Source organism: Miniopterus natalensis, chromosome 3, assembly GCF_054644295.1.
Source record: "Miniopterus natalensis isolate mMinNat1 chromosome 3, mMinNat1.hap1, whole genome shotgun sequence".
NCBI classification, from domain to species: Eukaryota; Metazoa; Chordata; class Mammalia; order Chiroptera; family Miniopteridae; genus Miniopterus; species Miniopterus natalensis.
In genome coordinates this window covers 76,531,828-76,555,551 of record NC_142083.1, presented here as the reverse complement: position 1 = coordinate 76,555,551, position 23,724 = coordinate 76,531,828, and the positions used below count along the sequence as shown (strand labels likewise).

General features: G+C 47.1%; 1 protein-coding gene across 2 annotated transcripts in view; it reads right to left on the bottom strand.

The window, feature by feature from the left end:
- Positions 1–1,235, bottom strand: part of CLIP2 (CAP-Gly domain containing linker protein 2) — a 69,026-nt gene extending 67,791 nt beyond the window's left edge. For both annotated transcript variants that reach the window (XM_016199034.2, XM_087815602.1), the window contains exon 1: positions 1,150–1,235. The gene's annotated coding sequence lies outside the window, so the exon portion shown is untranslated. The remainder of the gene's footprint in view (positions 1–1,149) is intronic.
- Positions 1,236–23,724: the final 22,489 nt, after the last annotated feature.

The following is a 23,724-nucleotide window of genomic DNA, read 5'->3' as shown; positions in this document are numbered from 1 at the left end:
TGTGCACCCTGGGGGCAGTGATGCCCCAGCCCTGTGTACCTGCCAGCCCCTGGCAGTGCTGGGCCAGGTGACAGCCGCGGGGTGAATGAAGGGTTCATTGTTTACTTACAACTGGTGAGGAGTATGTGCACACATGAGGTGAGGCAGCCCCACGTGGTGCTCCCTGAACCCTCCTCTTCCTCTGCCAGCAGCTCTAGGCCAGCCCATCCCCATTAGCCTCCTCTGGGCATCTTACAAGGGTGAGGGCAGCCAGCACCCCTCATTTGGACTCCCATTTCTCACCCAGAAGGGAGAGGTAGGAGCTCAGAGATTGGGGGATGGGCGCTGGCTGTGTGACTCCTCACGAGGTGCCCCTCTGCCCATCCTCCCCAGGGTGCGGGTGGGGCAGGGGCCAGCGTGGCAGTGCCCAGTGAGCACCCGCCCCACCCAGGCCCCGCCTGAAGGGACCAAACGGGCGGGTCCCGGAGGCCCAGCAAAGCATCCATGCCGGCCCGGCCCCTCCCAGTGGGGAGGGCAGAAAATCTGCTGCCTCACCAGCCACCAGCGCCAGCTTGGGGGGGGGGCACCCCCTGCGGGAAGCCGCCCCGCCCCAGTGTCCCCCTAACCCCCTCCGCCATACACTTCAACCAAGTTTTGCAAAGGGCATTGGCCAGGCGACTCCGGCCGCGGGCGAGCGCTCCGTGTCCTCCCAGACCCCGGGTCTGGAGCAGGGAGCTAGGGAGCCGCGCCCACCAGGCTGTGCCCCTCGGGCCTGTGAGCCCAGCGCCCTGAGGCGCGTCCAGCGGCCTCGGCTGCCCTTGGGAGAGGGGACGGGCGGCACCCCAAGCAGATACGCCGAACCCCAGCCTGTTGGTGGGGGAACAGGGTACAGGCGATGCCCTCACCGCGGGGACACGCAGCCGGGAAGCGCCTCCCAACACCAACAGCACCCCTTCCTCGCTTGCAGGCATATGGAAGTTGGGGTGCATCTCAAGACCGGCTCCGCTCACGCCCACCCACCAGCCCCGACCCTGCGGCCTCTCCCACGCCCGGCAACGTCCCGGGGCCGACGGGCTTCTGCCCAGGCTGGAGCCCCCGCCGCCTCCCGAATCCCTCGGTCCTTTGTTGTCCGACAAGCCCTCTCCTTCGGGGTTCCCCCGCTGCTCCTACCTTCGCCCCTCCAGCTTCAGGCTGAGCTGCGGCGACCCGGCACCGGCCTCCTCCTCTGCGGCCCGGCAGCCGCGGGGGGAGAGGATGCTGCGGCCGCTCCCCGCTCCCGGGCGCCCCACCCCCGGCGGAGCCCCTGCAGGCGCCGGGATACGGCGCTCGCGCTCGGGACCCGGGCGTCGCGCCGCGCGTGGGGCCGGCCGGCGGCGGGAAAGCAGGAGGAGCTGACCCGGGCAGCCCCGCCGCCGCCTACGCGCCCCGCGGCCGAGCCCAGCGAGCCGAGCGGAGCGGAGCGAGCGGCCCGGCTCCGGGAGGGAACAAAAGGGGCTGGCGCTGGGAAGAGCGCCGGAGGGCGGGGCCTGGCGCGGCGGGGGCGGGCGCGCGGGCTCACAGCTTTGCGGTTCTCGGGCCAAGGCGCCGAGCCGTCAGTGGGCGGGCGGGCAGAAAACGCCGCGGAATCTCCTAGTCTGCTCACAGTGGTCAGTTGAGGGTGTCCCATGTACGACAACACCTACTTAAGCGCGGGGCACCTATTGGTGCTTCAATCATGTTTGGCAAAGAACACTCTTCAGCCTTGCTCTGCTCACAAGGATGCCCAGACCTTTGGGAGAGATGGCAGCTTGGGAAGCTGGGGGAGGAACTGGGAAGTCCCAGGAAGGCTTCCCAGAAGAGGTGACGCTGGACGGGACAGGAAGAAATGAGGAGGGGATGATGTGACCGAGGTTCAAACTCCAGGTCTTACGGAGCTGTCCTGAGGCCAAAGTGGGTGGTGATAAATGACATGAGGTTCTTGGGGATTTGCTGCCAACATGTATTTGCAAAAAGTGGTACCCAAGACACAGATGAACCCTGAGCCCTCCGCCCCACCCCACCGCCAGGATCTCTCTCCTATGATATCAGAGAAGTTGACAGCTGTGCCATCCACCACCCTGAGTGGGGGAGCAGAGGCTAAGTGGTAGCCAGAGATAAGAATTACATGAATCCCAACACCCATAGGTGCCCGGCTGTGGTTGGCCTCTATGTCTTAATAACCCCTGAGCCTTTGCCTTGCTGGTTCTTCTATCAGTAGTGTGTGTCCCCCCTTAGACAAATCATCCCTCCCCTTCAAAGCCTAGCTCAAATTCACCTTCATTTCCCTTGAGCATGGGAACATGGGTGTGTTGGGGGAGATTGTGGTCTGTACAGTGAGACTCACTCGCTCTGGAGGGCAGGCACCAGGCACAGTCCCGTTTATATCCCCTAAGGCACCCACTACAGTTCCTGGCCAAGGGTAGATATTGAATGACACTTGTTGAATGGATGGATTTACTAAGTTGCCACCAACCATCCTTCCACTGCCATGGTATCCATAATCTTTGAGAAATGAGTTAACCTCTGGAACTCGGTTTCCCCACCTATAAATTGGAGATAGTGTTTCACTTCAGTTCAACAAATATGTAATGAATGGTATAAGATGGAGGCTGGAGGAGGGCCCCAGCTGGAGAGGGGTGCCAGACCTGGAGACCAACTGGGGAAGAGGGTGCAGAGTGAGCCCAGAGGAGAAGAGACTTCTGGAGGAGGTGTCAACTGGATGGGAAGGGAGGGAATTCGAGGTGGAAAGGGCTGTGTTCAGGAACAAGGGAGCAAATTGTTCCATGTGGCTGAGTGGTCCCAATATTAAGAGATGAGACCCAAGGCATCAGGCAGGGGTAAGAATCCAGCTCCATCACCTCCAGCTGATGGGCAATACTCCCTAGGCCTCTGTTTCCCCATCTATAAATGGAGCTAGTGTTAGATTGCCTCCTAGGGTTGTAGTCAAGCCCTTCACATTAATCTATGTGAAGGGCTTAGAACAAAGAGTGCCTAATGAGTAGTTAGCAGTTAAGAAGTGTGAATTTTTTTCAAAGAGCAAGGTCACAAAAGGACTTTGCATATTAGGAGTTTGGATTTTCTCCTGTGAGCTTCTCTCCCATGGAGAGGACAAGCACAGAGACTGAGGAGCAGAGCTTTTCTGGTTGCCCTCTTCCTGAAGTTCTGTCCACCCCTCCCTCTCTGGGAATTAGTGGTGGGAAGGGAGCCCAGGATGGCTGTCAGGGCCATGCAGATCCTGATGATGGAAAGCAGGTGAGGCCCGACCAGAAGCCATTCTGAATGTTCTCCTGGCAGCTCATGGGGACAGGCTGAGATCCTGAGAAACCAGCTGGAAGGCTCTGGGGGTCCAAGCTAAAGCTGGGGGGCTGGGACACTGTAAGGGTGAGGGAGCAGCAGAGCAAACCAAAGGAGAGGCCAGTCCAGGTCAGATTTAGGGGCACTCCTTTGAGACTGAAATCCATGGAGACTTCCCAGAAATATGTGATATGCTTGCATGCACACACACACACACACACACACACACACACACACACACACGCACACAGTTTTGTAGACAGGTCCAGGCAGTTCACAGACCCCTCGAAACCCCGCCTGGTCTGTACACCCAGGTTCCAGGGCGAGAGGGAGTGCTCAGAAAAAAAAAGGGCAAGTGGGATGGAGCTGAGAGTGTGATTTGTCCAAATGGGTGGGTTTCTGACCCAGACCAGATGGCACATGAGCCCCAGAGACACCCCTCCCTTCTTTGACACCCGAGCCTTCTGGAACCAAGAAAGTGGCTGAAGTTCCCAGGACATCAACACATCAGGGGTGGACTGAGAAGTTTCCTTATTAGAAAGGAAACCATCATTTTGTCCTGACCCCTCCTTGCACAAGTGGGTTAAGAGAGGCGAGGATTTCAGGTCACACAGATCCTGCTGCGATGCACCTGAGCTCACCTCCACCCAGCCTGCAGGTCCAGCCAACCCCTCCTAACTTCAGAAGGTGGGCAGAAGACCCACTGGCCCCCTCCCGCACTGACTGCCCTCAGTTCCTGCAGGGTACTCACTTCTTACCTGGGCTGGGTGGGCAGAGCTGCAAAGGCGCGACTCACCTGAGAGGAGCACTGATTGCCCTTGTGGCTGCTAGGCCTGTTCTAAGTGAGCTGCAGGCTTCTATCCTGTTGAAGTTTCAGTCTGAGTTTTCTGCTTCCTGCAGCCAAACAATGATGCAAATCTGGAAGGTGGAACTGGGCATGATGGGGTGGCAGGGTAGAGGGGGCTGGAGCTAACGGGAGGGAGGCTCGCCCAGCACACCTCTCACTCAGGCCTTTTGTCTCCATGGAAAGTGCTGATTTGACTATTTTCTTGCTGACACTGGCCATGATCAGCAGTCCCACATCAGGAATAACTGGGGGCTAGGGCAAAGGTCTCAGAGGCCTGCAGTGGGACAGCCACAGACAAGGCCTGGCTACCTTGCAGGTTACTGGCTCTCCAATATACTTTTTATTGTTTTATTTTATTTTTTAGGACCAATAGGATATCCACATGATGGAATATTTTATAGTCTCTGAATCACTGTTTATAAGAAGTTTGTAACAAATGGGGAAACACTCCTATATTTATGTTAAGTGAAAAATGCACATACAAAAATTGTGGATACAGTAGAATCTCAACTGTGTAAACTATAGAGGAAAAAAGCTGGTCACCGTGATGAGCTTTGCGGGGAGGGGGAGGGGGAACCATGGGTTTTTTTCTCCCCTTTTCTGCATTTTCCTAAACAAGCATGTGATACTTTTAGAGCCAACAAAAGAAGTTTTTATAGAGAAGCTCAAAGATTCCACCAAAAAAAACCTACTAGATCTGATAAATGAATTCATTAAATTAGCAGGATACAAAATAAATATCCAGAAATCAGTTGCATTTTTATACGCCAATAATGAACTATCAGAAAGAGAAACTAAGAAAACAACCCCATTTACAATTGTATCCAAAAATAAAAAAATAAAACACCTAAGAATAAGTTTAACCAAGGATGTAAAAGACCTGTACTTAGAAAGTTATAAGACACTGAAGAAAGAAAGTGAAGAAGACATAAAAAAGTGGAAGCATATGCTGTGCTCATGGATAAGAAGAATTAACATAATTTAAAAATGTCCATAAATTGTTTCTAAATGTGTATTTGTTGAGTCATAAAGCTTTTGATTTGACTCTTTTGTTTTCTAAATAAAAGATTTGCTTTAAAAGCTTTTCTAATAAAAATATTTAAAAAAAAGTCCATACTACCCAAAGCAATCTATAGATTCAATGCAATTCTTATCAAGATACTAATGGTGTATTTCACAGAACTAGAACAAATATTCCAAAAATTTATATGGAACCCCAAATAGCCACAGCAATCTTGAGAAATAAGAACAAAGTTGGAGGAATCATGTTACCTGATATGAAACTATACTACAAAGCTATAGTAATCAAAACAGCCTGGTATTAGCAGAAAAACAGATACATAGATCAATGGAACAGAATAGAGAGCCCAGAAATAAACCCACGCCTTTATGGTCAATTACTATTTGACAAAGGAGGCAAGAACATACTGTGGGGTAAAGACAGTCTCTTCAATAAATGGTGTTGGGAAAACTGGACAGGTAAGTACAAAAAAATGAAATCAGACCACCCTCTTACACCGTACACAAGAATAAACTCAAAATGGATTAAAAAACTTAAATGTAAGACTGGAAACCATAAAAATCTTAGAAGAAAATATAAGCAGTAAAATGTTGGACATTTCTCTTAGCAATATTTTTTTCTGATATATTTCCTCAGGCAATGGAAACAAAAGAAAAAGTTAACAAATGGGACTACATTAAACTAAAAAGGTTTTGCACAGCAAAGGAAACCATCAACAAAATGAAAAGATAACCTACTGAATGGGAGAACATATTCACAATGATCCATCTGATAACATTTTAATATCCAAAATTTATAAAGAACTTATAATACTCAACACCAAAGAAACAAACTCCAATTAAAAAATGGGCAAAGGACCTGAACAGACACTTCTCCAAAGAGGACATACAGATGCCCAATAGACATATGAAAAGATGCTCACCGTCATCACTAATCTTCAGAGAGATGCAAATGAAAACCACAATGAGCTATCCCCTCACACCTGTCAGAATGGCTCCATCAACAAATCAACCAACAAGTGTTGCTGAGGGTGCGGAGAGAAGGGGATCCTCGACACTGCCGGTGGGGATGCAGACTGGTGCAGCCACTGTGGAAAACAGTATGGAGCTTCCTCAAAACACTAAAAATGAAACTGCCTTATGACCCAACAATTCCACTTCTGGGACTATATCCAAAGAAACCCAAAATACTGAATCGAAAGGAATAGATGCACCTTATGTTCACTGCAGCATTATTGACAATAGCCAAGCTCTGGAAGCAGCTCAAGTGCCCACCAGTGGATGAGTGGATAAAAAGCTGTGGGACATTCACACCATGGAATACTATGCAGCTGTAAAAAAAAAAAGGGGGGGGGAACTCTTAACCTTTTGTGACAGCACGATGGACCTGGAGAGCATTATGCTAAGTGAAATAAGCCAGGCAGAGAAAGACAAGTGCCACATGATCTCACTTACACAGGAGTCTAATGAACAAAATAAGCTACAAACAAAAGAGAAACAGACTCATAGATACAGGGAACAGACTGGGGGCTGGGTGAAAAGGTGAAGTGATTAAGCAAAGGAAAAAAACAACTCAGGCACAGAAAAGAAAAATAAAGAAATTTAAACCCAAATCCTTTTCTGTTGAAAATACAAAAAATGATTGGATGTGGTCAGTGGCCCGGTACTGGGAGTCACATCACCATGGAGATATCCGCTGAGGTCATCGCTCTGAAGGCCACACCCCCACTTTCAAACGCGGGGGCTTTGCGGGGGTCCTGCTCTTCCTTCCCTGGAAGAAGAAGCCCAGGCGCCTCCTTGGTTGATCCAAGCCCATACAGCCTGTGGAGGAGGGAACCCTTTTGTCACTACAAAAGGTGTCTGCTACTGGGTGCTATGGACCCTTCCTGTGGGGACTTCCAAGGTCCTGGAGATCTTTTTCCATGCAGCCTCCTCCATGTGATCCTCAGGATTCCCCAAGAGCAGCGTCCATTAGTGGCCCATCCACAGCTGCGGGTCTGAAACTTGTGCACATTCAGGTGGCAGGTAGGGAGTGATGCCATGTGGGGCCCAGGCCGCCTGGGGCCAGAGCTGGTGTTTCAGTCCCTACATTTCCTGCCTCTGCAATGAAGCAGGGGCTGTGAATGGGCAGCAAGGGGGCACCTGCAATAGTCCAGGTGGCACAAACCCTCAGCTGAGACCTGCTAAGGTGAGTTGCTTTTCTTTGAGAGACTCCTGATTGGGTGTCTTCAACAGGAGACCCTGGAAATGAGGGAATGCAGAGGGAAGAGGCCACCCCCTCTGTGGGTGGACAACAGCCACAGTCACTAGGGATCAGGTGGACACATGTTTAGGGACCTGCTGCTGGGGTGGAAACGCCTCTCTGGGAAGAGGCCTCCGGTGCTCATGGCCTCCACTCCCCCTGGGCTCCTTCCTCCTTGGGTCCTGAGCTGGGCTGCGGCCCCCAGCCTCCTTCTGCCAAAGGAAGTCTCTAGAAGGCGCTGGCTATGGAACTCTTCTCAGTCCCTCGGTTTCCAACCTCAAGACTTTTCTTCACAGCTGCTATTCCTCATGTCCCCAAGTTTGCACATCTGTGCATTGCATCAGTGAGTCGAGGTGGTGACACATCCCAGAGGTATGTTCACTCCGTGTTCCTGTGAGCCTTTGCCTGGGGACACTGCCAGTGTCTTTCTCCCCAGGACACTGCCCACTGGCCCCCGCTGCTCCAAGGCTGCCCACCCCTCCAAGGCTGCACTTTCTCTGCAGCTCAGGTACAAGGGGACATTTCTTTTGGGTCTTTGGGGTCCTTCTGAGAAGTCAAACATACCAGCCACCCCACTGAAAACACAAAAATTAGAGACTCACTGAAAGTGACTAGTTTGTTATTTTACCATGAAAAGACACTGGAAAAAATAAGTGTGCTATTGTACAAGAAAAGATGTTTTAGCATGAGATAAAGGAAGGAACCTAATTTTGGAATACAGGACAGCCCTTTAAACTAAGTACATCTGGCTTTCTGAAAAATTCTTGTTCTGTTCAACTTTGCTGCTGGTGGAGGAGCACTTGGTCAAGGTTGGCAGCTGTTCCTGGAACGTTTGGGAACCAGTATCCTGAGGAGGCTTCCTCTGGCTTGGGGACCCCTGATGTGACTTTCCTAGTCCCACTCCCTCCCCTTCCCGGTGCTCTCAGCCACCTTGGTTTCCTGGGAGAACTGCACTGCTTTGTTTGGCTGCTCTTGGACCGGTTCACACACCTTTCCATCCTCCCACACTCACACTTTCTGGGGCCCCCTGAGCCTTGGATGTCTGTGAGCCAGATGTTTGGAGAGAAACTAGGAGGTCATTTGTGCAATGCCTGTTGCTTTTCAGCAGGAAAGATAAAGTTCCATTAGACAAAGCACCATTAGGAAAGATACCAACTCTCTTGAAAACTGCAGCCTCCTCTCTCTACAGGTTACCCCTGCAGCTTCATTGTTCATAAACTTCCCCTTCATCCCACAGATGTGGTCCATGTGTGTATAATATACGAAGTTAGAGCTCATATTCGAACTGCTGGTGTCCTAGCAACAAAACCCTTTTTACTGCTTTCAAATACTTTAGCTCCTTTTCTGCCCAGTGTATGGCTGCACCTGTCTTTTCTCATTGGGTGGACAAGGAGAGGCAGAAACAGAAATGTTAGTCCAGAGTGGGCAGCTCTGGTCAAAGCTTTAGCAAGGGAGTGAGAAGGAAGGAACCAAAATGAACCTTTTTTGTCTTTGGCAGGAGAGAGGGTACAGTGTCTGTGAATGTCATCAGTGAGCTGGTTCCTTTCCTCCCCCAGCCTGGAGAGCTGAAAGCAGCCTCTGCAAACCTTCCATGGGACCCTATGGAAGACATGTAATTGCTATGTGCCTCGGTTTCCCCATCACACTACCACTCTCCTTTTTCTCTTTTAGTCAGCTCACTCCAGCCCTCCCCACAAGGTACCAGGGCTGGTGCCCACATAGCTGAGAGTGCTCCAGCCCTGTGCAGGGGGAGTGCTGACCGGGAGCCCTTGCCCCACAGCGCCCACCCTACTCCCCTTAACCCCTGTGCCCCGCATGCTCCTTTTCCTCTCTGCAACTCCAGCCTCCCGCTCAACCCTGGGAACTGAAGTCCCCAGAGGCCCCAGAGGAAGTCATCGTGGCTGTACAAATCTAAAGGACATTATCTACCAGCCAGCCAATCAGAAGCATAGGTGATCACCTGGACTGTGACAGCCTCTGAGGTGGAGGGAGAGGGGTGGTCTTGTGGAACTGAGCCCTTTAGCTGTGGAGTCTGCACCAACACCAGGTAGATAGTGTCAGAATTGAATGAAATTGTCACACACCAAGTTGGTGTGGCAGAGAACTGCTTGGTGTGGGGAGTCCACACATCCGGTGTCAGAACTGAATCAACTTGTGTGAGGAGACACAGGGAGTTCCCTATAGTGGGGGAGTCTGCAGGTCAGGGCGGGGGTGGGGTGGGGACTCTAGATCAGGGTGGGGCCGAGGGTGGAATCACTGTATGACTTTGGGCAAGTTTTCGCCCCCACCATCCTGGTCCTTGGTTCATAGATGGGAAAGCCGTGTGGTAAATTGCTTTTGGTTTTGATTATAAAATATCACACATATAAAGCACATTTGTAAGCATGACTTAAAAGTAATAAAATAAACACCTATGTTAAGAACATCTGGCTTAAGAAATAAAACTTTACTAGGACCTTGAATCCCCTACCCACACCTTTCCATCCCATGTCCTCCCCAAAAGTACCTGGGTGCAAATTTGGTTTTCCTTCCTTTGCCCTGCGTCTCTTTATCTGTTCACACCCCTCAAACAGTGCTGCGTCCGTTTTGCACACTTTCACCCATGTGTGAATAGAGCCCCAGGTATCCTGTGATTTCTCTTGTGCTGCAATCTGATGTTTGGGATTCAGCCACACAGGCGAGGGTGGCCACGGAGTGTCCCGTTGTGTGCTGTCCCTCAACATACTTCTTCTGCTTTTGATGGAACTTTAGGTTTTTTTCCAATTTGGGGTCGTGTTTAGTTTCAGTTTTTTTGCAAAACTCTTGGTGTTCACTGCACAGATGTCTCTTGGGGGCACAGCTAGGAGAACACAGTTCTTTTGGTCCAGTGTCCATAGTAACACTGTGTATTGTCAGACCTTTTCATTTCTGCTGGTCTGGTTGTTGTAAAAAAACAAAAAGAAAGTAAAACAAGCAACCAAAACCCGACTACAAATGAGGTATCTTTCAAAAGCCTCCTCTTCTGTGAGATAGTTATCTGTGCATTTGTTTGCTCTTGGGTTGTTTGTCTTTTTTTCTTAATGATTTGTAGGATTATTTACATATCTTAGACACTATTCCTCTACCAGTTTGAAGAATTGCCAAGACCTCTCCCAGTTAGTGGCTTGTCATTTAACTTTATCGAATGTCTATAAATGGGCAGAAGTTTTCAATATGAATGTAGTAAAATTTATTATCTTTCCCCCCACACACAGTTTAAGTCTTTGAGAACTTGTTTAAATCAGAGATTTTCAATTTACTTTTTAGCAACATGGCTCTTTGTTCAAAAGAAACCACATGTGGATCCCCACACAGACAACCCAACCCTTACAGGGCCAATTCTTTCCTTGATGAAAATTTCCTGGGCTAACTTTCATAAATCAAAGCTCTAATTGCCATGGAGATTAATGCTACACATTTTTCAATAGTTAACAAAATAAACATGCGGTGCTTATGTTTAAATAATTGAATCATTACTGCAACGACAGCGAGGAAACCAAGTAAAGACAAAGAAATCAATGACAGTTCTGCAAAGGCTGCCCAAAGTCAGCCAGCGCTCAGTTCACAAACCAGGCCAGCTAACCGCCCCCAGGCCAGGCTCCAGGTTACTCTGACTCTTCGGCCTTTTTTTTTTCCCCAGTAGAATTAAGTTAATTCACTTTACAAAATGGTTCTTTGTTTTGCGAACTAATTTCAGAACATTGGTAAATAAGCTGTGGTTATGCACTTAAAATATATCTATGTATATTTAATCCAAGTTTCCAGGGAAAGTAACTGAATAAAGCTTAGAGCTTGCTTTAAATAACAAATGTATAAATGACACACAATCACGGTATTTTGGAATGTTATAGATCCTGGAACATTTTGAACACATTTCCTCATGTTATGAAATAGGAGGCTAAGGTCGATTTTCTGAAGATCCTGAGTTGCAAGAAGCCCACAGCAAGCCTCAGGAAGATGAGCTGCCTAGAAGCAGAGGGGTACCAAGGAAAGCCCTTCCGCTTGGATGGGCTCCTCAAACCTCAATGGCTGAATGTCAACATGTGGCAGCCTGCGAAACTCATCTCAGCCACCTCATTCCGGGACCTACATCCAAGTGAGGTGCCTGCCCTCCTGCCCCTTGGGCCCTGACAGTGGGCCTGGTGTGCAGGCCGTCAAGGTGCCCTTTGGACCCAGTCTCCCTCACCTCCCGGCCCTGCCAGCAGCAGCACCACTAGCAGGAGGTGAGTCCCCACCAACTTCACCCAGACTTTCCTTCCACCGGGGTTATGGTCTGGCTGGCTGTTACATTGTGGACCCGGCCATTTGTCTTCCAGCTGGATAGCTCAGCCTTCATGTGGCAGCAGCCAGGGGTGGGCTGAGGTGGAGAGAGCACTGTCCATGGAGTCCAGGCTGGGAAAGTATCCATGAATTCCATGGCTGCTCCTTCCTACCATCCAACCAGACTGGGGCCACAAACATCTGGGACCCCTCATCCCTGTTCCCCACTTTTTGCCTCAAGTAGGAGCTGAGATGACACCTAAGGCCCATGTCTCAGTGTACTTTCTGGGAAAACATGGGAGGTCTGGGGTGTCTTTTCAAACATAGAGGCTGCAGGGCTGGATAATGCAGCCTCCGGGGACTGTCAGCCCCCCTTAGAATTCTGGCCCTGCTCCTCACTGTCTGTGTGACCTTGGACAATGACCTTCATTGTTCCGTGCCTCAGTTTCCCTCTTTGAGATAGCATTTTCTCTAGGGCTCTTCACACAATACCTGGCAGGCTGTAAGTGCAAAGAATTATGCACTCACAGAGAAGGGATTGCTGGGAGGAAATGACTATACAGTGCACTGCCAGGCAGGCTCTCCAATGCCCCTGAGGTTGTTTCATCGACCCTAGCCCTGATGTCTGTGTCCTGCCTACACACACACTCACACAGCTTCCCCACTAGTGAGTGGTGTCTGTGCTCCTGCCTCCCTTGCTCCTCTCCCATGCCCCCAGATGTTGCCCACTGACCACCCTGATTCCCACCCCCATGGGAAGCAGATCTGGCCCAGGGCTGTTTGCAGGCTCTAGCCCCTCTCCCTGAGCTCAGAGTGAAGCTTGCACAGCCAGGCCTATGGCAGGACTAATCTAGTACATTCCCAGGTGGTCCATTTAAGCTGGAATGCTTGACTTCCTGTTTTGTTTTCCATAAGCAGTTCTCAAACAAAACTTTCTTTCCCTTTAAAAGTATTTCTTCAGATTACTGACACTCATCCCACTCTGAAAAGGAGGGAAATTCGGGACACTTTTTATTTGGATAAACATTTTATTTTTAAAAAATCTTTTAAATTATTTTAATTTATATTTATTGATTTTGAGAGAGAGAGAGAGAGAGAGAGGGAAAGATTTGTTGTTTCACTTATTTATTCATTGGTTGCTTCTTGTATGGGCTTGAAACCTTGGCGCACTGAGACAATGCTCTAACCAACTGAGCTACCCAGGCAGGGCTTGGGTGAAAATTTTAAAATGAAGGACTGCCCAAGGAAACAGTGGAAGTTCAAAGCCCTGGTTTGGCCTGGTGATCTGTGTTCAGATCCCCCCTGTGGCACTCGCTGGCTGCCTGGTTTTGGACAAATTACTCAGGGCCTCGCTCAGTTCTCTTCTGTACCTTCATATAGAAATAGAAAGAATTTCTTCACTATAGACTTGTACAGATGAAAGCAAATGTCACAGTAAATGGCTTCCCTACCACAGAGCCTGGCACAGGAAAACATTCAATGGCCAGGGAAACAAAAACTTCTCCCTAACCTACTCCCAATCAAGGTTTTGTAGAGTAGTCGAAACAGAGGACAAGACGTGAGAGGTAAAAATTCAGGAGGAGAAATTCACGTTGAAAAAAATTTTAATAGAAGGCATCAGAAAGGCGAGAGAGAAGAAACTCTGAAGTCCAAAATACAGCTCAAGGCACCAACCTGAACCCTTCCCTAATTATAACTAAGGAAGAATTTTGTGTAATTTTCTAAGAATTTCCACGTCTTTGGAAGGAGCCCAACATGGACAAAGAATGTGAAATATTCAACCAACCTATAAGATCTCCATTAGTCATAAAGAAGTTTCTATGGGATATATATGTATGTAAATGTAATGCATATTGCCAAGTGAAAGAAGCCAGTCTGAAGAGAGACTACATACTGTATGAACCCAGCTCTGTGACATTCTGGAAAAGGCTAGACCATGAAGATGGTAAAAAGATCAGTGGTTGCCAGGGGCTGGGGGGGAGGGGAGAGGATTGAATCGGTGGAGCACAGGTGGTCTTTAGGGCAGTGAAACTACTCTGTATGGCACTGTAATAGTGGATACATGACATTATACATTTGTCAAAACCCATAAAACTGATGAATATTAAGAGTGAACCTTAATGTAAATTGTGGACTTTGGTTCATTAATTGGTTCCTTAATGTACCACATTAATGCAAGATGTTAATAATTGGGGAAACTGTTTGCCTGAAAAGGGGGTATATGGGAGCTTTCTGTACTATCTGCTTAATCTTCTGTAAATCTAAAACTGTTCTAAATACACAGTCTATTAATTAATTTAAAAATCGTGTGCTTGCACAAAGTATGATGCTGTGGAGAGAACATGGGACCAGGTGACAGGGAACCCTGACAGATGATCAATGATTAGCTGAGTGACACTGGGCAATCCCCTTGCCCTCTAAGCCCAGTTTTCTCATCTTTAAAATGAGGCATACAATGCAATATATAGATTTTGTACTATAGAAATGTATACTTGAAACCTATATGATCCTATTAACCAATGCCACCCCAATAAATTTAATTTTTAAAAATGTGGGAAATAAAAATAAAATAAAGTAAAATAAAGGCTCTTAAAAAAGATAATAATAATAAAATGAAGCATTGTGCTTGATTATCTCTGAACATCCCCTCTGGCTATGAAATGCTCTGACTTTACTATAACAACATTTCAGAAGAATCAAGAATGAAAGTCTGAGTTTCTCAGGAAACAGCCCTATGAATAAGTCCAGGGAATGTGCTCCGCAGGTAGTTTCGTTCCAGGAATCCCCCAGGTAGTATAGAAAATGCCAATTCTCCTGCCCTGTCACCTTGACCGGCCAATTCAAATTTCCCCAAATACCACACGGGCGGCGACAACAACCGAAACAATAAACTGCTTCTGGTCCCTACCAGCTGGCGGGGTTTCTTCCCTTCTTGGCTCAGCCTAGAAACTCATATTTTATTCATGAAAATTGAGGCCCTGGGAGGCCTCGGCATAAACAGGATGTAAATATTTGCGGGTGGTGGCGGAGAGGTGGTATTTGAGCGGGGACTGTCCAATGTGGGGACCTCTAGGACAATGCTTGCTAGGGACCCGCCCACCTCCATCTCCTCCATAGTAGGGGGGTGGGGGGCTTGTGCAGGCTGCAACCCCGACTGAAGACCGAGTTTGGGACTCCAGTTCCCTCCAAGTGAGTGGGGATGTTGCTTCCCCTTGTGCTGCACCCCATTTCCCTAATCACGGGGGTCCCTCCCTCAGCTTCAGACTTAGGATTGATTGGCTTTCTGGCACTTGCAGCAGTGCCAGGCCTCCTCCCTAGCCCCTCAGCGGCCCTTCCTACATCTGGGCACCCCTTGTTTCAGCTTTGTGAGATCCCCTACCATTCCCCAAATTGTACCTTCCTATAGTGCTGTCCCTTTGCTTATTCCAGTTGCTACACCTGGTGTGAACTACCCCTGAGGGCTTCCACTGACCAGGTCAGATGTTTGCAGGGACAACACCCTTTCCTGGAACTCAGGGCCTCCCCACCTCTTGGGCTAGATTGGGAGAAAAATCCCTCACGCCCTCCCCCCACAGCCTGTGCACCTAGGACACTTTCTGGAACATAATAAGCGGCAGTCTTGGAGTCTCCCAGCGCAAGGAGGATTTTCAAAGTTACACCCTGCACCCAACAGCCTCAGGTATGAGGAAAACATTTCTGTGAGACGCAGTCTTCTTGGAAATGACACCCTCTGGGGATTCCTACAGAATTCGGTGAGCGTGTATGCGCTCGAGTGAGCACGCTGGGACTAGCTGCGTTTAAAATGTCCTTGCCACATTTCAGATAATGAGACCACGCTTGGGTACTTCTGAGATTAGGAAAAACATAAACTACACACCCCAAATTGGAGCACCATCCAGCTAGGTTGAACTCAGCTGAAGTACCCCATTTGCAGAGGGAGGTGGTATTGAAATGGTAGGTGCAACCTCAAGCTGAGGAAATAATGTCCTGGGGAGGTTGCTATAGAAAGAAATGTCAAACCGCTTAGGTGAGATTTTTTTTTTAAGTGTAGTTAATCAACCCCTAATTGATCCTGTGTGAACAAGTAGACTTTTTTCAGTATGTGTAAGACTTCTTAGCTTAAAGTGGGCTCCGTGATCTAGCAGTCCAACTATCCCACACAACTGAGAGCCCAACAGGAAGCACAAACAAACAACAACAACAACAAGACCCCTGCCAAACAGCCTAGAGGGCTGGCCCACCACTCACACTGTCCCAGCATTTATGGGATGTCTTTGAGCAGCGGTGCAGCCCTGCTGTGTGATCAGGCCTCCAGACCCACTACATCAGAACTTCTGCAGTGCTCCCCGGGCTCAGCATTTGTGTAAAACTCCCCAGGTGATTCCGTCCAGCCAGGCTTGAGAACCTTGGCAGTGCCACCTGAGACTCTGCATTTCTAACCCACTCCCTCCCAGCTGAAGCTCATGCTGCTGGTCCCTGGACCACACCTGGAGTGGCGAGACTTTATTTAGGCCGAATAATATTTACTTGAAATCAAATTTTTAGGACACGTGCAGTTCACAAGCAATTCTTATCATAGAAGACTAAAGCTAACAGAAATGCATGGAGTGAACCGTGAGAGAAAGTCTACCTGGTCCCCTTGAGCAGAGCCCCTTCACACCGCTGTCCCCCCCAGGTGGAGAGCAGCTGACGCTTGTTGCTCAGGCAGAGATACGTTTCTTTTAGATACATTACGTTACGTTTTTTTCTGTGGCTTTTTTTTTTTTTTTTGGCTTGTAGTCAGTGTACGTAGATGGCCTTCGTACTTTGGTGACTCCGCAGCATGAATGAGCGTCAGTCACCTACCCATTCCAGTACTGAAGGCGGCCCTGTCATTTCCTGTTTCCTCATGCTCGCTGGCTGCAGTGAGTATCTTAGTGCACATGTATTTGTGCACATGTGCCAACAGTTCTGTAGGACAGTTTCTAGAAGCAAATTCTGGGTCAAAGAATGAATACTTCTAAAGCGTTGCTAGAAACTGACAAATTGCTCTCCAAAGAGCTTTGCGGTTTGTACAGAACAGAAAAACGGACCAATGAACAAATTGCAAAAGAGATCAACACACATTAAATGTAAAAGGTCAACACATGTTAAAATGTGCTTATCAAGAAAATGAAAATTAAAACAGAAATTTTACATATATATATATATATATATATATATATATATATGCACACCAGACTGTCAAACAAAGAAAAATATGCCCTCCCCTGTCTCATCTGCCTTTGATGGAGCGATAACTGGCTGTAATGGGAATGAGCTCGGTGCTCTGGTCCCCCAGCCCTCCGCAGGTTTAGAAGTGGCCACGTGGACACCAGGGCAGAGGGGCTGCCGGAGGACAGGAAGTAGGGAGAGCTTGGATAAATAAACAGAACAAAATTAGAAGTAAAGAATCCAACAGCCTCATGATCCCTGCTCTAGAGTGTAGGGGCAAAGAGTCCCACGCCATAGCCTGAGGTGGTCCCCACATCACAGCACACAAATGATGTGGCCTGCAGTAATAGCCCTAAAGCATCAGGAAAAATTCTGTACCCTTGTTTCTAAGAGGGCGTGGAGTGTGTTAAGCAGTTTTCAAAGTTTCCCAATTGTTAAAAATTAACAGAACTGTTGGCACGAAAAACTTTGCATGCAGAGGCACTTAACCAGGACAGGGCTTTATGTAGAATAGCTTGTTCTCTGGGAGGGTTATTAAAGTCTCACTGTTCAGGATTTGCTTAAAGCAGGGCAGGCTCTCTTTGAAAGCACCAGTCTCACTCACTCTAAAATGCCACTTTGTGAGAAAAATTAAATGTCTTTTAAAAGATGCATCTTAGGGTATTTCGTAAACATCTTCCCTGCCCCTCAAAATAGAGGTGTTGGGCCCGGCTGACATGGCTCAGTGGTTGAGCATCAACCCATGAACCGGAAGATCGCAGTTCGATTCTGGGTCAGGGCACATGCCCGGGGTTTCAGGCTCGATCCCCAGTAGGGGGAGTGCAGGAGGTAGCCGATCAATGACTCCCTCTCATCACTGATGTCTCTGTCTCTCTCCCTCTCCCTTCTTCTCTCTAAAGTGAATAAAAACATATTAAAAAAGAGAGAGAAATCTGTAAAAAAAATATAGAGAGAGGTGTTGGGGGATGGGACCAGAGCTTTTCTGCTGAGAGGTGCAAATAAATATTTTAAAATAATTTTTTACTGATTTCAGAGAGAGGAAGAGAGAGGGAAAGAGAGATAGAAACATCATTGATGAGAGTCATTGATTAACTGCCTCCTGTATGCCCCCTACTGGGGATCCAGCCTGAAACCCGAGCATGTGCCCTGACTAGGAATCCAACTGAGATCTCCTGGTTCATAGGTGGATGCTCAACCACTGAGCCACACCGACGGGGCAAGGTGTAAAAATTTTAAAAACAAGGGTCCTCTTGGACACGCTGGTTCAGGAGCACCAAATTTAAACTTGAACTGTGCTTCCTTTCAAGGCCTAACTCACAGGTCATTTCCCTGTAGAGCCTTGACCACTCCGGCCACAAATTACCCATCCCTCCCTGTGCTCTTCAGGTGTCACCAGTGGTGTGTGGGACACCTGAACACTTGCCAGGATTCTCGGACCATGAACTTGTTGTCAAACTCATTTTTGCATCTCCCACCATTGTCAGAATAGTGCTCCCTGAACAGTGCTCACACAGGCATGGTCCTTTGTGGACTGACCATGAGAGAGTCACATCCAGACTCTATAGCAGGGCCTGTCCTTGTTGAAAGGGCTGTCTTCCCCAGGCTGGATGCCTGTGCCTGTGGAGACAGCCCAGCTGGAGAGCACCCTGTGACCTCATTAACTGAATGACAGAAGCAAGAGACACAAACACACACATTCAGGGACACACACCGGATTCAGGGATTGGCTCAGGGAGGCAGAGACAGGCATAGAGGGAGGTCCTTTCAGGTAGCAGGTGTGCCTCCTCTGTGGATAGAGTGACCTCAACCCCAGGCCACCAAGCCCCCCAGGAAGTTCCTGGAGAGGCCAGATGCCCTCAGAGAGGCAGACATGAGAGTGGCTGCTCAGACACAGCAAAGAGCAGAGGCTCAGGCTTGGACCTTTAGGTTGGATCCTAGCTCCATCTTCTACTTATGGAGAAACTTGGGGTACCATGTGCCTTGGTTTCCAAATCTGTAATGGAGATAATAACAGCCTCTCAGAGAGGTTTCAAGGAAAAGTGTAAAGTCCTTTTCCTCGGGGCCAGTTGTTAGTTACTGTTACTGACCCTCAGCAGGGCCTGAAGACTGTCACCAGCCCCAGACTCTTTGAGAAGATGCCAGGTTCAGCAGGCTGAGAGGCAGCTCCCCAGGGTGGGAGGAACAGGCCCGAGGTAGGAGCTGGGGACTTGAATCCCTCCCCAATGACTCAGCGTGCGTCTGCGGCAGGGCCTCCCTGAATCTCAGCAGCCCTCGGTTTTATCATCTGTAATAATAATAGTGCTTGACCTTTGAATAGCACTTTAAAAAATTACCTCCTGATACTGTGGGTAGGAGTATATGCTGGCACAACCCTTCAGGACACAAGTAGCAACACCCACTCGGTGGGAATGTGGGTTTTCTGGTGGGCCCTGAGACAACTTTTATGCGTTGAAAAGTCTATTTGGAAAGTTACTTTAAAAAATTTGTTTTGCCTTGTGAAGTTACAAATTTGAAAAACTTCATTCTTCCTCAAGCTTTCAAGTTCACTTTACAGATCTTATTTTTCTTTTTATAAGTCTGGCAAATTTTGGCAATAACTTTTAAAGGTATTTTGATTGATTGATTGATTTAAAAATTTTTTTTATTGATTTCATAGAGAGGAAGGGAGAGGGAGAGATAGAAACATCAATGATGAGTCATTGACCAGTTGCCTCCTGCACGCCCCCTAATGGGGATCGATCCTGAAACCCTGGCCTGTGCCCTGACCGGGAATTGAACCGTGACCTCCTGGATCATAGGTTGATGCTCAACCACTGAGTGAGGCCAGATGGGATAAAGGTCTTTTTAGATATAATATAATTAAATTCTCTGAAATGTTTAAACTAAACTTACAAATTTAATATATTTTATTCCCTTTTTAAGTATTTCAGTTATCTGACAAAACTTCCAAGTACTTAAATATATCTTATAAATCTAATAAATTAAACTCGTAATATGTTGAATCTCAAGTTCTCTTAAACATCCTAATACTATTTATAAATTTGGTAAATTTCAACCTAAAATCACTTGTTTAACTTAATTCAAATTTACATTTAAATTAGACTCATATATTTGCCCTGTTAGACACTAGTATGCCAAGTTCTCGTAAGCATTTCAAATCCTTAACATATCAAATAATAACAATTATGTATGGGTGCTACAAAAAATACTGATACAAATTTTTACTTTCTTCATCATGTTTGTACTTCTGAAACTCTCTGAGATGACTCATTCATTCAAAAAATATTTATCAACGTCTGTAAAGTGCCAAGCACTCACTATTCAAGGCACTGACAACAGCAGTGGCTAACACAGAGGAATTCCTTGCCATCATGAAACCTATTCCAATGGGGGACACACATACAATACATACATAATACATTATCAGCTAGAGTTATATGTTATAGAAAAAGGAAAGCAGGGTAGGGAAGAAAGGAACTGGTGGGAGGAGGAGAACAGGGGAGACTCAGTAAGTAGATGACACCGAGCAGAGACCTGAATGAGGCAGAGCAAGCCATGTGGACATCCAAGGGAAGAGTGAGGGCAAAGGTCCTGGGGTGAGGATGTATTGGGCCTTCTCATTTAGAGCAAGGAGGCCCATGTGACTGGAATCGAGTATATGCGGGTGAAAGTGGTGGAAAGGAAGTCAAGAAAATAACTGTGGAAGTAAGACATATGGGGCCTTGGAGGGCTTCGTTTTCTTTATTCTACCTTGACCCTGGATATTTTGCGAGAATTTGTCTGGAGACCTTCTCCAAAAAGTCATTCTAAGGATCCTTATTAAATTGAAGATGCCCTTCCCTGGGACCCAAAAGTTTCATTTCTAGATATCATCTACTCTCAGAAACACAATGGAATACTCTGGAGCAGAAAACAAATTAATTCATTCAGGAAGTTTTTATTGAGCACCTAATCTGTACCAGGCAGTGAACAAAAGAGATAATTTTACATTCTATAAGATAAAATAAACTAATATAGATAATTCAAAAATATAATGCTAAGTGGAAAAAAAACAAATTGAAAGTTATTCATAGAATGATTCAATTTATGGAAATTTTTGAAACCCACCGAACAATAGTACATTATGTTAACAGATAATCTGTGTCTCATTAAAGTACAAAAGTATGTAAAGCATATAGGCCCTGGCATGGCCAGTGTGGCTCAGTGGTTGAGCGTGACCCATGAACCTGGAGGTCACGATTTGATTCACAGCTTGGTTCCAGGTCAGGGCACATGCCCAGGTCGCAGGCTCAGTCTCAGTAGGGGGCACGCAGGAGGCAGCCAATCCATGATTCTCTCTCATCATTGATGTTTCTATCTCTCTCTCTCCATCTCCCTTCCACTCTCTGAAATCAATAAAAACATATTTTAAAAATGAAGACATATAGGCCCTGGGCTCCGACCACCTAGTCTAGATCCAAGTCTACTCCCTACTCACCAAGAGACCCTGGGGACCACAGCTTCACCTCTTTGTGCCTCAGTTTCTTCTTCTGTAAAGTGGGAGTGGAAAAAGGAAGAGGAAAGAACATGGTGGAGAGCTTTAGCAGTATCTATAATGTTTTCTCTTTTTTAAAAAGATGGCAAAATTTTAACAGCTGTCTCGACAGTGAGAACATGAATGTTGATATTATTTTCAGTATGTTTGAAATGTGTTATAATTTAAAATTTAGAGATTAAAAGATCATAAAACAAAAACAAACACTTCTACATACCTTTTCTCCACATGCACCCTTGCCTTCCTCCAGACCACTTGCCACATGGTAACCAGAGTGACCTAAAATATAAATTAGGTGGGGTAGCTTTTACCTAGCCTCCTCCAGGGGCTCATTGCTCTTGTCCCGCACTAGACTTGTCTCTCTCTGACTCTCACTCATCCCAGATCCATCTGGCTACTGTGTGCTCCACTCTCACTGTCATTCAGTCATTCCATCCCTTCAGGACATACAGTACACCTACTCTGGGCCAGCCATATAGGCAACAGGGTACCACGGTGACCAGGACAGAGAGAATTTCTTTTCTCAAAGAGCTGCCATTTTGGGGGGTGGGGGAGACAATAAACAAGGCCATAAACCCAGATAATTATAGATTGTGGGTAAGTACTGAAGAAATAAACAATGCAGTAGGGGAGGGAGCAGTGAGAGACAGGGAGGTTGTTAGAAGGTGTTCAGATCTCAGATTCAGGGCTCAGATCTTGGGTCAAATGCCTGTCCCCAGCAAAGCCCTTTCTGATTTCCCAGGTGGGGTGGTACCCGATTGCTGATATCCTAACAACCAATCAGTGCCTTTTCTAATACATCATAATTATAATTAAGTAAACATATATTTGGCTGCTTGGTGTCTGTTTCCCTCCCTAAATGTAAGCTCTTTGAGGCCCAGAAGCTTGCCCTGTTCATGAATCCTGTGCCTATGACAGTGGCTGTAGGCACTAAATCAATATTTGTTAAAGACAGAAACCAAGAGTCAGACTAAATGATTACCAGTTTCCAAATTCTAAAAACCTATTCAGAGCAATTCTCGAGGACAAATGTTACCCAAATGATAAATTCTTATACTATAGATACGCTTAGAAATATGCTTTTTCACCACATAATGAGCCTTTTAATATTGAAAATGCTAATAAAAACGTCAGAATAACTCCGACGGTGATGGAACACTACAGTGTTTGAGAGACAACAATTATTTCAGTAATAGTGTCACCATTTAAAAAATAGCTAAAATTAGCCCAGCCAGCATGGTTCAGTGGTTGAATGTCAACCCATGAACCAGATCGCAATTCGACTCCCAGTCAGGGCACATGCCTGGGTTGCAGGCTCAATCCCCAGTAGGGGGTGTACAGGAGGCGGCAGATCAATGACACTCATCATTGATGTTTCTATCTCTCTCTCCCTTTCCCTTCCTCTCTGAAATCAATAAAACATATTTAAAAATAAATAAATAAAAAATAACTAAAATTAATGAAGAAATCCACTGGAAACCAAGTGAATTTTTAAAAAATCAATGTAAACAAAACAAACAGCATCAAACAGGTTCAACATTCTGGGCCAATGGATGGGTGGAAAACTAGTAGTCCTGGTTTTGAGATCCATCCAGATTTTCAACTCCATCCAGCAATGGGGGAAGTGGGCTATCATCTAATGGTTAAAGTCATGGTGTCATTTTAACCAAGATTTGTTGCCTGTCCCATGTGTTAGATTGAAAGGCTCTGGCTTTAGGTAAAGGATTTTGTTTTCAATTTTATCTCCTTCCCAGTCTTTCCTCTTGTGTATAACTAATTGCCCTCTTGTGAGAAAATAATCTGGAGGCTTAGCCTGGTGGTGAATTCAGTATCCTGGGATTTCACAGATTTGTTTGGTGGGAAGAGTAGGAATTCACTTTGGCTCATTTTTGCTCTTTCACAAGAGCCTGTGGTTTTCCCCAACACTCCCTGGCTGCTGTGTGGCCCTAGGGGCTGCTGTGTGGCCCTAGGGGCTGCTGTGTGGCCCTAGGGGAGGCTGGAGTTCTTAAGCTCTTAGTTCTGTCTGGGCCCAAGTCCAACAAGTCACAGAAGACTCAGTCTAGGGAAAAGAAGAATGTTCTGATAGTGCAGTTCTGCCCCAAAGGTCACCTCCTTCTCTGATCCTCCTGGCATTCCAAGCACATCATTGAAAGCAAAGTCCTGGGAGTGTCAACAGGCCTCTTGTAGAGAGGGGCTTTTGGAAAAGAACCATAAAGGGGAAAAGAATTGTGCACTGTTTTTTAAATTTATTGAAAATGTTTAGTTTCTAATCACAAACATCCAGTGTATGTGGTGGGAGGTGTGTGTCTGTCATAGCTG